General features: G+C 27.6%; 1 long non-coding RNA gene across 1 annotated transcript in view; it reads right to left on the reverse strand.

The window, feature by feature from the left end:
- Nucleotides 1-788: 788 nt before the first annotated feature.
- Nucleotides 789-14,797, reverse strand: part of LOC147801809 (uncharacterized) — a 148,472-nt gene continuing 134,463 nt past the window's right edge. The window contains exon 3 of the long non-coding RNA XR_015430451.1: nt 789-834. This is a non-coding gene — a long non-coding RNA (uncharacterized LOC147801809). The remainder of the gene's footprint in view (nt 835-14,797) is intronic.

The following is a 14,797-nucleotide window of genomic DNA, read 5'->3' on the forward strand; positions in this document are numbered from 1 at the left end:
TAAAATGCCTGCTATCAGGCGTCGAAATATCTCTGGCAGACGTAAGAGAAATGAATGGCGGAATTCTAAACGGGAAAGCATTTCTTATTGAGATATATTCTCTGCTACAGCTCCAAATTTCTCAGCTACATGAAGAAAAGATAATCAAATTGTGAAGGGGGCAGAGAAGTGTATAAATTTCATTAAGTAATTGATTTCAATATCTGGCATTTTAATTTTAAAATTTAAATTTGTTAAAATGTTTTTATAAGATTGCGAAGCAATATGCAATGGAACTGCGAAGCAGTTCTGGGGGTTGGCGAGCGTAGCGAGCAGGGGGCGGAGCCCCCTAGTATCCAATTAAACTTCCAGGCTTACATTATTTTTAGACAAATTACAAATTGTTAACAGTATATTTCTAATTATTAAAGTATATTCTTGAGACTTTGGAACGTAATAGTAATAAATATGTTGTACGGTCGTATTTCATGTTTGAATTGTGATTAAATCCGTTGTTAATATTCCAACTTTTAAAAAAAAAGTGGTCTTATAATAATTAACGGAATGTAAATACTACATATATGAATAGAAACTGTTTTGACTGCTAAATATTCGTGTTTATACATTTTTAAAAGTCTAATTAGAATAAACCAATATATCTTTTAAAAATCAGAATAAAAAACTATAATTAATTCTAAGTTTGATTAAAAGTTAATAACTTTTTGTTTGAGGAATGACTATTGCACCCCAGATGAATGTAGTTTCCTTATTGTAGTAATTACTAAAATACATGTGAAACTTGAACTTACATAAATTCAAAATGGATACTTCCTTCAGCTGTATTTGGAGTCTTATCTAAAAAAATGAAGGTATGTAAGTTTCATATAATAACTCAGAAATATAATGTGCTAAAAATGTAAATATATGTTGTTTATGGGAGTTTACATTATTTATTAAAATTTTATTAAAATGTATGCATGTTATTGACATATAACGAAACAACTATAAAACTAGAAACATCTGTTCTAAACTTTTAATAAAAATTTTCTAAACACTTAGTAAAAAACTTATTTTATCAAGTTGATTTAACATTTTTCCATTTTCAAAATTTCTTAGATAAGATACATTTTCTTACTATCTCAAAATTATTGCGTGAATTGCAACCTACTTATTAGTTACTGCGTGACATAAATAAATGTAAAAAAAAACATTAAAAATTGTAGCTTATTTAACTGTAAAGTTACTTTAATGGGAAAAAAAATCTCATTCTGCAGAACTGCTATTTATATTAAATATTAAATAATATTTAAAAGATATGCAAACTGCAAAAAAAAATTTTGGTGTATGGTTGTCAATATTTTTGGTGCAGAGGTTAACTAAATACACTTTTAATTATAGAATTGTAGTTATCATGTAAAAATTGATAAAATAACAATTGTTTGAAAGAATTATCGTGGATATATTGTTAAAATTGTGTTTTTTTAAGATAAATGCTTTTGCAAGGAAGCCATTAATTAAATCTAATTCACATGAGAAGATGTTTCGTCAATAAAAAAATAAAAAATGAATAAATAAATAAATAAAGCTAAAGCAGGGAAAAAGTAAATAAAAAATGTGACTGCATGCACTGTAAAAAATTTTACTTAATCTCTACACAAAAAATGATGGCAATTGTACAGAAATTTTTTTACTGTGACTATAATTGTAACTTTTTTATATAGGCTCATTCATTATCGTTTTAGTCGGTGCGCTGAGCTTTAAAATCATGTCTTGCCAGTAAGATAATATTGCTTACAAATATTTCTTAAATTTAAAATAATATTAACTTTTTCTGATTCATAAATTTTTTCAAATGTTGAATTAAAAACAATTCATAAATCAATTAAAATTGCTGTCAAACAAACCACGACTTGAAAATAATGATAAAATATTATTTTTCAACTTATTTAGGAAATTATTTGTGTGTAAAATTTTTTTTGCTCCATTCATTTAAGTGTAAAGTTAACTTATTTGTTTTTATCGAAAATTTAGTGGGGAATTTTCAATTTATTAAGACAATTGAATTTATTATTCTTATATTATAGACAAAATTATGAAAAATTAATAAATATGTTAGAAAAATGTCACCAAAAGATAAAGGCACGGTAGAGTTAACATTCAAGTTCTTCTTAATTGATATGACTTTTAAGAAATCAAAACAATGCTGTTTATTTGATAGAAAAATATTTTATCAAGTTTTAGTTAAAAGAATCTGTCAAATTCGCAAATATCTAATTCGATTCAAAACATTATATAAGCATTAAATATAACAGTATGTTAGAATTAAATATAACACTGAAATTATTTAGTTAAGGGTTCGAAGTATAAGACAATGCTACGTGATTTATAAAAAATAAACTTAGGGACGCTTTGATTTATGAATAAATCATGCATTTATCACAAGGCAATTGGAGTGTGTTTTCATGCTACTGATTTCTTTTGTTTTCATTCCTTCTGTGAGTAAAATTAATTTATTGTTTGAATCCAATTGAAAGGGTAATATAACCTTCAAAGTATTATCAGTAATACATAAATTCTTCTTCTTCAAAATTTAAAGATTGACTTAATACAAAATTTTAATTTTGAAACAAAATTTTCATCTAAAAAAAAACTTAGCTTGCAGTCACTATTGTTTTGTCGATTTTAAACAATATGGTGTTATACAACAGGGTTTTATGAAACATCGTGCATTGAAATTAAATATTTTGAATAAAAAGTATGTATTTAAAAGTTGTTCTTGAGCATTAATTTTCGTTTTGAATAAAGAAGGCAGTAATCTGAAATGCTATTTTATTACGACAACTTTAATGCGCTTTTATTAATAATATAAAGTTTTTTATTATAAAATAGTAATAATATTAAAAAATAATTAAAAATAAATAGCAGAATTTTTTTAGAAGGCCGAAATATAACTTTATAATATAAATTTAGGTAATATAAATTATTCAGAAGGCCGACAGTTTAAAAAATATTTCATTTATTTTGCAGTTTTTTCAACATTTGATTTTTTGCAATACATAAAAAATTTCAATGCATGCAAGTTAATAATACATTACTTGGTTTTAACACCAAAAGATTTAAAAAATATCAGCATTGTTGCCAGAACTTGATGCAATAATTTTGTGTTAATAATCTCTACTGAAATAAAGAAATTGAGAGGACATTAATAATATAAAATGTATATTTAGCTTAGAGTATTGTAATTGAACTCTAATTATACTTCTCATTTTTTAAATGTGCATATTTTTATGATAATTGTTAGGATCTGAAAATGTTTCATCAAGTCAAAAATTATGATATTATCTTTTTATTTCTAAATTATTGATACCGTTATTATATTATGGATTATGTAATTAAGATGCTTTAATTGTTAACAAATTAAGGTACGTAATATGGAGGTAAATAGAATGTCGTCAAGGATAAAATTTGTAAGTTGCATATTTCCATGTTACTTTTGTTATTGGTTGAATATTCTATTCCTTTAATTTCGTTTCTTTTTTAACCGTCGTTGAACAGCCGACCCATTTTTATGGGTTTACGACTACTAATGTTCAACTCCGTAGCCTTGCAATTTTGAACCCAATCCAGAAGATAGACAAGGGAACTCCTGTATCTGAGTATTGGGAGAAATTTGCCTTCTTGGAGGACTTTTTGATGGAGCTAATTCGCATTTGCACTACATGGAGAGGAAGACCACGAGAACCTCCCACGGTTAGCCTGACGTCAAGGGTACTCTAACCCATGTTCCGTCTACCACTGATGATATTTCATGTCAGTACTGTGGTCGGCGCAAGCCGGATGCGGAATTCGTATTGACTGGGATTTGAACCCGGTTCGCCGCATTGGAAGGCGAACGCTCCCCTAAGCCATCGCGGCTCTTTTAATTTCGTTTGTTGAAATGCTACATAGCACACGCATAAAAATATCCTTATAAACATTAAATGTTACATTTTGAAAATGAATGATCAGACATTCGCTCTATAGTGAAGTATGTGTTTTTACGCGGTACTGCGGCATCGCAAATCACACATAACATTAATAGTGTATTTGGCTTTAGTGTTAGTTGGCTGAAATGTTGTTGAACAATTATGAAACATCAAAACACACTTCAAAGCGTAATATTCACCAAATGAGTTTTGGTATACTCTAGCTCGGGTGTTATCAATTATGATTTAATAAAACTTGGCTCATTGGACGTAATCGAAGCATGCTGCAATTAACTAGACGAAATGATGCAAAAACTCAAAAAGAAAAATAGCCTAAATTGGTCTAAAGATCGTGTCCTCTCTCATTGTCTGGTATTGTCAAACTGCACGACAAAACAATTTTATTCCGAAAATGCTGGCTTTCTAGGAATTCTTAAGCTATCGTCCAACAGGGTTTTATCGTACTTTCCCTGAACAACCAGTTGCTTACATGATGAAAATAGTGCTTACTTTACTCATAAACAAATATGATTAAAACTACCAGAATATGGTAATACTTACCGTGTTCCTAGCTCTATGGGAGCAGCATGAAGCACAGTAGTTTTTACCGAATTGCTTTGGAAATGACTTTTGGTAAAATTAACAAAATAATATGGTTTTATAACATGTGATAAAATTTGGTAAATGTGGTAAAATTTGGTAATTTTATCACGATACCGTAACGCATGCCATAAAAACTAGTTAACCGGTTAAATTTATTTTTCAGTTTTGTATTTTTTACTAAATATGGTGTAATAAGAACTATACATTTGAGAACTAGAGCTTCTGGTTAACCGTTACCATACGAACAGAAAAATACCAAATGAAAAGTTTAAAAACAGTCTTTTGGTCATATTAACAAGAATTATGTTTTTTTTTTGTATACCAGAAATTTAATTACCAGAAAGTACGGTAATTTTAACATAATTTTTTCTCCTTATCTTATGAATGAAATAGTTTCCTATATCTGTTAGCTATCAAACAACGTTGTCCTTTTTTTCCTATAAATTTCATACTTGACCACATAATATTAAGAAACATAACAGTAGCATGAAAAAGTGCGAAAATTATTATTTGGAATTCATACACACAGAAATTATACTCAGGAAAATGTATTTCTGCAACATGAGGCTTTAAACTAACTTTTACTCACGTATTATGCTTGTAATATTATTATGATTATAACTATAATTGTAATATTATGATATGATTGCTATGCCTATTACTAAGCTATGCTTATTACTATGTATGCTATGCTTATTACTATTATTGCTATGCTTATTACTATGATTGTAATATTATTATGATTATGCTTGTAATATTATTATGATTATGCTTGTAATATTATTATCATCCTCATTAAGAAAATGACATTGCTATTCTGCGTGTATTTTTCGCTTCTGCTATTTGCTTCTCATAAATTCTGCACCTTTCAAATGTATCTACGTGCAAATGTAAAATCATGTAAATGTAGTTATGTAAAAATTCGTGAGCATAAATATTAATTATAATTATTAACAAGAACTTATGAGGAAGTAAAAAAAATAAATATTTATGTTATTGCAGTGCTTAATTGATGATTAAAAGAATGAAACACAGAAAACGATTAATTTTTTCCTATAGCTCCAAGAAAAAAGGAGGATATTGAGAAGAAGTTTGAAAGTAACTGGCGCCAAACAGAGAAAACAGAGCATAACAGAAATCCATCATCAACCAGCAGTTTTCCTAAAAAATTAGTTCAATGTCGCCTTAAGTTTGCGAGACAATTTTGTCGATCGTCTAACTCTGTTGGCGACAAAACGGTCAACAGATTTTACAGATAGTAAATCAGCAAAGGGAAAAAAAAGAAATCAAGTGGAAAATAAAAAGCAAAAGCGGGAGGAAAATTTTTGCTGAAATGATTGAGTCACTAAAAACGTGCTAAGAAAATGGTGAATGAAAATAAATGATGCCGAAATAGTGATAATTGCGTTCAGTATACCATTTGAGGTTTTTTTGTGATTCCATTCCTAATTGGAATTTTTTATAAAAGAAATAACTGTTGTGTTTTAATCGAAGAAATAATAATGAAAAAGAATATTGTTTGAGATAATAATTCATACTGGTTATGAATAATCTGTTTTTTTTGTCTTCTTGCGCTAATAATTTTTTTGAGAAAAATATATTTGTTTTCTCAAAAAAAATTTGCTTGCTGATTTATTTATAGGAAGTGGAACAATTTATTGTAAAATAATTTTTATATTAAATTTACTTCGATTTTATGAAATAATTTTTGTTCCGAAGCATTCTTTTACAGATAATAGCATGAAAATATTTTTAACTGCAAAACTTCATGCGAGACGCAGTTATATGAACAACTGAGAGTAATATTGTGATATGCCACACTTCTATCAAAGTATTACTTTTATCTAAAATTCTTGCATACTTTTGTTTCCAGATAGGTCATTTTCAAGTTTTTAACATTTTTATGAGATAACAGCGCATTATACAGAAACTTCTTATTGTCTAACTGAAAATTAAGATGTTTTTCACCAAAAACACTCTTCAGAAAAAAATGTGACTTCTATATTACCCTAAATAAAATGAAGAATTTGTATTGTCAATAATTTTATTGAAAAAGCTTTTCCTTTAATTATTGCAGGTATGTAATAATCTTGAAAAATAATAGAGAATAATATTATATATATATATTTTAATAGAGAATATGTGTCCCGAATAATTCATGTTTTGTAAAACATTATGCTCCTGCATTCGCAATTTAAGGGTTAAAATGCTTGAGGTTTATTTTCATACTATTTCAATAAAATAATTCTGTTAAAATTATTAATTTAAAATAAATTATTTGATTAGGCATTAGAAAATATAAAGATTATTTAATAAATTAAAAAGTTCATGCACAAACAGTTATATATTATAAATAAGTGTTTGTCACTTGTACTTAGTTTAAAATGTGATGACCATCATTGAAAATTTTTAGAACAGCGTATGTGTTTTTATCTTTTATAATATTCTCCTTCGTTAAGCATTGTATTTCAGAATTAAAAATGTTTAGTATTATTTAATACACCCAATAAACGTTTAAATTTCTTTACAAACTTAGTTTACATTTATTATGTTTGAAAAACTGCACAAAGATTGCATTATAAATGCAAGATCCTATTCAACAAATAGTTATCAGTTATAAATCATTATTTGACATATGTACTAAACTATGAAAAATTCCAGATCAAATTACGGTATGAAGTACCGGCACTTTGGTTGCATCATCCGTAAAATCCATTTTTACCGTATAATACCATACTATAATTTTTTGTGTAATATTTATTTGATTTTAGTAATTCGGTGATTTTATTGGAATCATTTCTCTAAAAATACTATTTGTAAAAATGTATTTTAGTTTAAAAGGTACCTGTGATTTTAATTAAAAATAAAACGTTATTTTAGTCACGATGACAATAAAGTTCACCAAAAAGTCACTCACACAGAAGTTTTTCATACACTGAAACAAATTCCGGATTGAATTCCGGTAAAAAGAACTGACACCAAGAGCGCAGCATCCATAAAACTCATTTACATAATTCCTGTAAAACCATAACATATTATACCATCATTTTTACAGTAATATTTATTTCATTGGAGTGATTCTGCGATGTTATTATAATTATTACGTAAAAATTATAGTATATCAAATTTTTTGTTCCGTAACATGTTCCGGTAAAAAGTCGGCATTTTTTACTGTAATTTGAACTGAAATTTTTAACAGTGTAGTTGCAAAAAAATTGAGGTCAATTAAATTACAGTCGATAAACAGATAGGGAGATTTCGCAAATTTTTCTTACCTATAATGCATGATACCAATCAACATATTTGTAAAAAAAAAATCTTTTTTAATTTGCACTTATGCCTGAAATATCTTTATATCAACTGTCAACAGATAAATGTAAGTTTATGTTAGTTCATAAAATAACTGTAAAAATTATAATTTATATTTTTTTTCTACTGTGAACCATCTTATATCTCTGAAATAGGCTTAGCAAAAACATTTGACTTCTCTAAAAACAATTTTTTAATAAAAATGTTTGTCTATTTATTCTCTATCCTGCTATAAAGATGTAGGTTTTTATACAAATATCTATCCACATTACTGGATAATTGCAGCATTAAAACAAAAAAAAACAAAAAATGTGGATAATGATATAAAGTAACTAAATGCTATAAAGAAAACAAAACATTTCAGCAGAAAGACTCGATTGTAATTTTTTTTAATCAAAATCACTGTTTAACTAAGTTACAATGTAAGGCAAATGTTATTTCAGCGTTTGAAAACTAACACGCCATCAAATATGATTCATTTCTGTCAACACGTTTGTGATGATGCACGGAGCAAGGTTAAATAGTGATAGTTGATCCTATCAGTCTTTAATCTGCACTGAAAGTGTTATCAGTTACTAACAGTTATCTTTAAATGTCACTTTTTTATTCCAGAAAAAAAAATGTTGTGTTACATTGTTATCGTTCATAGAATAGCTATACACAAATGAAGTACACACGATATGCATTTTAATTTTCAATGAAACTTTATGGCAGCATTTAAAGCATGCGATATTAGTTGATATTTATCAATTCTTTCCTTTCTGCTAATTTCTAACTAATTTCTGCCGTTATATAGTCAATGAGAAAATTAAAAATTTGATATTATGCAGAATTTAATTCTACGGCATGTCAAATATTAGGATACAGTTATAATATTAGTGATGAATTTAAATTGAATTTTTAGCCTAAACTATTGTGAGAAAAAAAATAGTATTTTAAGGTGAATGAAATTTTAAAGCAAATTATTGTAAAATAAAAAAGTCTTTGAATGAAAACTATCTTTAGTATTGAATATTTAATTGAAAATGATAATTTTGATATTATACTGAATTTAGTTTTACGGTCATGGCATATATTATAATACAGTTATAGCATTAGTGATGAATTTAAATTTAATGCTTAGCCTAAAATAATGTAAGAAAACAATAGTATTTTAAGTTTTAACAGCATTCTTAAACACTTTTGCTGTTAATTGGCAATTTTAAGGCATCTTTAAATTATTGTAAAATAAATAAGGCTTTATACAAAAATTATCTTTAGTATGGAATATTCAATTGAAACGAAAAATATTAAAATTCATATTTATTTATTTTTGACAAGAGAAAGGCATGGATTAAGTTTATTAAATAAGAAATGTTTTTAATAACAATAATTGATATATATATATAATTAGGAAATACAACCATATTTATTTAAAATTTAACAAGCATGTTTAAATTTTTGTTATAAATGCTCTTAAAACATTAAAGCATTTTTCATTTTACTACATTGCAAGAAATTTTGGAGCGTGTTAAACAATAATATCGTTTAAATTTGCTGAAAACTTAAGATTAATAGCGTTATTTTAACCATATTATCGTGAAAATTAATTGCTGCGAAACTTAATTGCACAATAATGAGAATTAGCCTGATCGGAAACATGGTTAAATTTAACACCTCTTGAAGTTTCTTTAATATGGTTCAATGTTGAACAAATTCTGAAAAAGACTAAAGCTTAATTGAGGCATTTTATTCGCGAAATAAAAAAGAATTAAAATGATTTCCCTAATTTTAAAGTTCACGAAATCCCTTTTGATGCAAAAACCAAACTTTGAATAGTATAATTTTTTATTTAAATAATTCTTGAATAAAAATGATGTCACGCTTGGAGGGGAGGAGAGGTTTATAATGTTTGCTTCATATTATTATCATCTTTTTCAATAAAATAAACATACATCTAATCATTATTATTATTATGCTCTCAAATGCCTTTAGAAACGTATTTAAAACTTCAAAAATAAAATTTGAAACATAACGTATAAAGTTTGTTCTGTTTCTGAACGCTTGTATATGTTAATATAATACAGCCTGTCACGTGACAAGGATTATAGTGAAGCGTGGCACTTTGTGACAAAAGGGATGAGGGAATCAAAAATTCTTAAGAAATGTGACTTTACTTATGAATTTCTCCTCACGTTTCTTTTTTTAACTAAAAAATGATAAAGAAACATATAATACAAAATTTTAGTATTTTTCATATTATATAGAGAAATTTGCTCAAAATAAATTGAGACACTTTTCTTACTAAAAAATATTACAACTGAAAAATTATTTATATTAAGAAATTATTTGAATAAGAAATTATTATGAAACGAGAGCTTGTTAGGTCTGCAGAATTTAAAAACTAATTTTATCATATAGCTTGCAGACAAAACAGAAAGTAATACAGAAACAGAATTTTCTTCCACTTCTTTAAAGAATGTTAAAATTGAAAAAGTAAACACTATCGATTGAGCGGCTGAGGAAACTTATGAATGAAAGTGAGGAAGAACTTTCTAAAACGATTCTCTACGCAATCTGTATTTATAACTACAAACGTAGTACTTACCTATAATACACTATGACTGGAACATAAATAGAGTTCACGAAGGAAATAGAAACAGTTCAGGAACAGCTAAATTTAATTTATGCCGTATTTCTCTCTTTTTTTTGCCTTCGTGTTTAAGTAGTTCCTGTTGAAAGTCATATCAATTTAGCAACAAAAACTTTGTTGACAAGGTGAAACGAATCAAGTTCATTAACCAAGTTCAAAAATATAATTTATTAGTCCCTGTTATATAGATCTATGGATAGTTATTATTGATTCTATAGTTGGTATATCTTTGGTAATTCGTATATTGAGAGTCAATGTAATAGAATAACTATTACAATTTACTTTCATATTGATTGTATTGAAGCAAAACTGATTTTGCGATTTACATATCATTTTTAAATTGTTTAATTATAATTTTCAACTTATGTTGATGACTTAGATTTACTTTAGATTTAAAACTGTATGTGCAAATGATGTTAATGTTTTGGGCTTATTATTATTATTTGCTTGCATAAAAGCAAAAATATTTGCGTTCTATATATCGCTTTTGAATAGAAAATCATAGTTTTTTTCCCTTTAACTTTTGTTTTCGACTTATTACTTTAGATAAAAGGAAACTGTGTGTGCAAGTGATATCAATGCTTCGGGATTATTAATATAATTTGATTGTTTGAAAGCAAAAATATTTGCATTCTATATATCTCTTTTAAATGGATAATTATTACATCGTTTTTTTTTTTAAATTAAACTTTTATTTTCGACCTATCAAAATAAAAAAAAACTAAGGGCGCAATTGATATGAATCTATTGAAATTGTTATAATTTGTTTTCATAATACTTGCATAAAATTAGAACTACACAGATCAAAAAAGTTAGGGGAGCGAGCAAAAAAGTGATGAAACCTTTGCGCGATAGTCATGCATAGGCATAAAATGGAGAATTCAGATATAACAAAACGCAATACAGAAACAAATAAGTAAAATAGAATTGCATGGGAACTCTAATTATTTGGAATGGAATAAAGAACGTGAAATGATGTTTCAAAGCAACAATTTGATAACATGTAAATGACAAAAAACTGATTGCATGGTGTGTGGTCCACCCGAACTGCTAAGACTGTCGCACATCTTCTTTTGCATGGATTCGATGAAGTTATCAATGAGACTTTGGGGAATACTGTTCTACTCTTGACAAAGTCTTGGACAGTAACAGGAGACCTTGGTCTTGCAGCAACACGTCGTCCGAGTGCATCCCAAGCATGATCTATCGGATTAAGATCAGGAGAGCATGTTGGCAACTCTATACGGCGTATTGTTTTAGCTTCAAGAAATTTCTACACAAGACGAGCAGCATGAGGTCTTGCATTATCCTGCATTAAAAAAATGAATCAACGATGGCTGTAGCGTAAGTTACGACATGGGGTCACAAGTTCGTCTGCATATCTTGGAAGAGTCAAAATTCCATTCCGAATGATATGCAGGTTAGTACGGCCACTCATGCTGAATCCAGCCCATACCATCAAACCACCTCGTCTGTAAAGTGATCTTTCCTGAACAAGCATAGGGTTATTTCGAGCTCCCTTTTCTCATCATACTAAAACACGTCTGGTATCACACTCTAAACTTAATCGTTCATAACCAGCATTTGACTCCAATCACTTTGCATCGAATCTCCATTTTCTAAAGCCCACTTTCTTCGGGCAGCACGGTGTCTGGCTTTCAACGGAATACATACCATTGGACTACGTGCATACAGACCACCCTCATGAAGCTTATTTCGGATTGTTTGGCTTGAGATCCTTCGTTCTGTTGCCAAAAGAATCTGTCTTTGAATTAACGTGGCATTGGTTGTTCTGTCTCAACGACCTATTAATTGAATATATCGGTCATTATTTGCCATGGTAGTGCGTGGACGACCTTGTCCTGGACTACGTCGAACATGCCCTGTTCTTGGAGTGGATTCCAGAGTCTAGAAATGACACTTCTTGCTACTTCAACAGCGTCAGATAAATTTTTTTGTGTTTACCCGGATTCCAGTTTCCCGATAATAAGCCAAGCCATGGATTCTGGTAGATTACGTTGGCGTGACATTTTCAAGTAACCTTTCCTCAAAACAAAAGCCCAAAGGTTAAATTTCACCACTGAGATAACGAAAGACAGCAGCATCTGCGAAATCGAGATTTCTGCTCATATAATCTTTTTCTGGTTTTCGGAGTCATGAACAATGATTTGCGTATGAAACTTTCTTCTACCATTTCTTGCTATACTTAAGGCTTTAAAAGTTTTGTTTTGCCTCAGTTATCAGAAGAAATATTAATGTAATTTCGTTAAAGCCATGTGCTCCCCTAATTTTTTTGAGCAGTGTATTTGAGCTCCATATATTGCTTTTAAGTAGTTAAATATAGTTTATTTTTACACTTGTATTTATTTCAGATTTACATTAGATATAAAACTGTCTGTGCAAATGATGAAATATTGCAAATATAGCTAAGTCTATATACTTAAAAAAGTACACGCATTTAAATATATGCAATATATTTATTTGAAAATAATTTATTTGTGTCATATGTCAGCCAGTTCATTATGATAAATGGAAGCAAAAAAAAGCTTATAAAATGTGTGTTTCAACATAATACAACAGCTTATAATACGTATTAAAATAGAAACTTGTAGATCTAGAATAAGTTGAATTGTTTTGTTTTAGGTTGCATTACTATTTATTTTCTACAAAAGTAACACATCGGGTAGTAGGATACATTTATTTCGGTTTATATGAGAGTAAATGTAATGCAATTTCCCAAATATTGTTTTTTTTTGTAGTCTCGGGGATGCACGAAAAAAAAAACAAAATTGGTAAAATTAGCGTACTGTATGGTAATGTCATTTCTGGTAAAAAAAAGATCCATAAGTTTTGGTTAAGAAAGCCAAAATATACGGTATTTCAACCATACATTTGATAATGTTTCTCTTTATATTGTAAGGTTTATCGGAATTTGTGGTTTTTAAAATTATAGTCTTCTAATCACATAAATACAAAACTGAAAAGTAAATTTAACCGAATAAATGATTTTTATACCATGCTCTAAGGTATTATGATAAAATTACCAAATGTTACCACACTTACCAAATTTTATCAAACATTATAAAACCACATTTTATTGTTAATTTACTATAATTATTACTAAAGTACTTAGGTAAAACTTACGGATAGGGCCAGAAACACTGTAAATTTTACCATATTCTGGTAGTTTTGGCCATACTTTCGTTCTCAGTGTGTATCATACATATATTAATAATCTAATGTAATCGTAATTAAAAAATACCTTTTTATTGTTTTTCGTTTATCTGAGAATTTTAAATGAAATAATTTATGAGTTTTAAAAATAAAATCTATTTTCATAAATGAAAGAGAAATGTTTGAGAAACTCAAGCAAATCAAATATATAGAGGAGAATAGAGAAGTTTCTTCGTGTTGTTAATACCCAAAGCTCGATAACCATAATAAATAATTCTATTAATTAATACTGAGCTAAAGAGTGAGAGATTAAAAAACTTAAAAAGTAAATAAAACAAACCGAGTGGTTTAAAACAGATATGTTGTATATAACTAATATAAGTGAGAAACTCTTACATTCCGTGAAATTAAACTACATTACATGAAATGCCTGAGGTTATCAAACACAACTTGAAAACCCTTCGAGACGACATTTTTGAATAATAATGTTTTACGATAAAAAATTCGAACTTCAAGCGCTTAAAGCGTTAACAAATATTTGTTTGAAAATAATATTTAACTAACTTTTAATGATTTTAAAAATATTAACAAGAATGTTTAACTGTTCTGTATTGCTACTAAATTTTTATCCGTATTTTTTCATTCATTTATTTTTTTAAGTACACTGAAGGTTTTTTAAGTATTTAATGTTTGTTTAATATAAAAAAGAATAGATTTCATGTTTTATAAATTATTTGGTGTTTTATGAAAGATTATTTTGAATGTTAAGTATAATAAGAATAAAAAAGTAAATTAGTTTAATGAAGAAAAAAAAACATTTTGAGCACATACATGAAAGCTCAAATCAGCAATCGGTTTAGCTGATAAAATAAATAGAACGATTTAAATATTTTTGAACTTCTTCAACAGCTCTAATAATATCTTAAATATCTATCTTTTCTATATATATCTTAATAATTTCTAAATATCTGGATTTTTTGAAACTCAATTTCACAGGAACTATTGAACCGATTTTGCTCAAATTTTGTATTTTGCTATATTCTTTAAAATGATGAAAATTTTTTATACCTTACAATTCAACATTATTTCAACTATTATTAAATAAAATAATAAAAAAATAGCAAATCTTTAATAA

Source organism: Parasteatoda tepidariorum, chromosome 11 (genome assembly GCF_982258835.1).
Source record: "Parasteatoda tepidariorum strain Cologne lab strain chromosome 11, Ptep-v5.0, whole genome shotgun sequence".
In the NCBI taxonomy this organism is placed as follows: domain Eukaryota; kingdom Metazoa; phylum Arthropoda; class Arachnida; order Araneae; family Theridiidae; genus Parasteatoda; species Parasteatoda tepidariorum.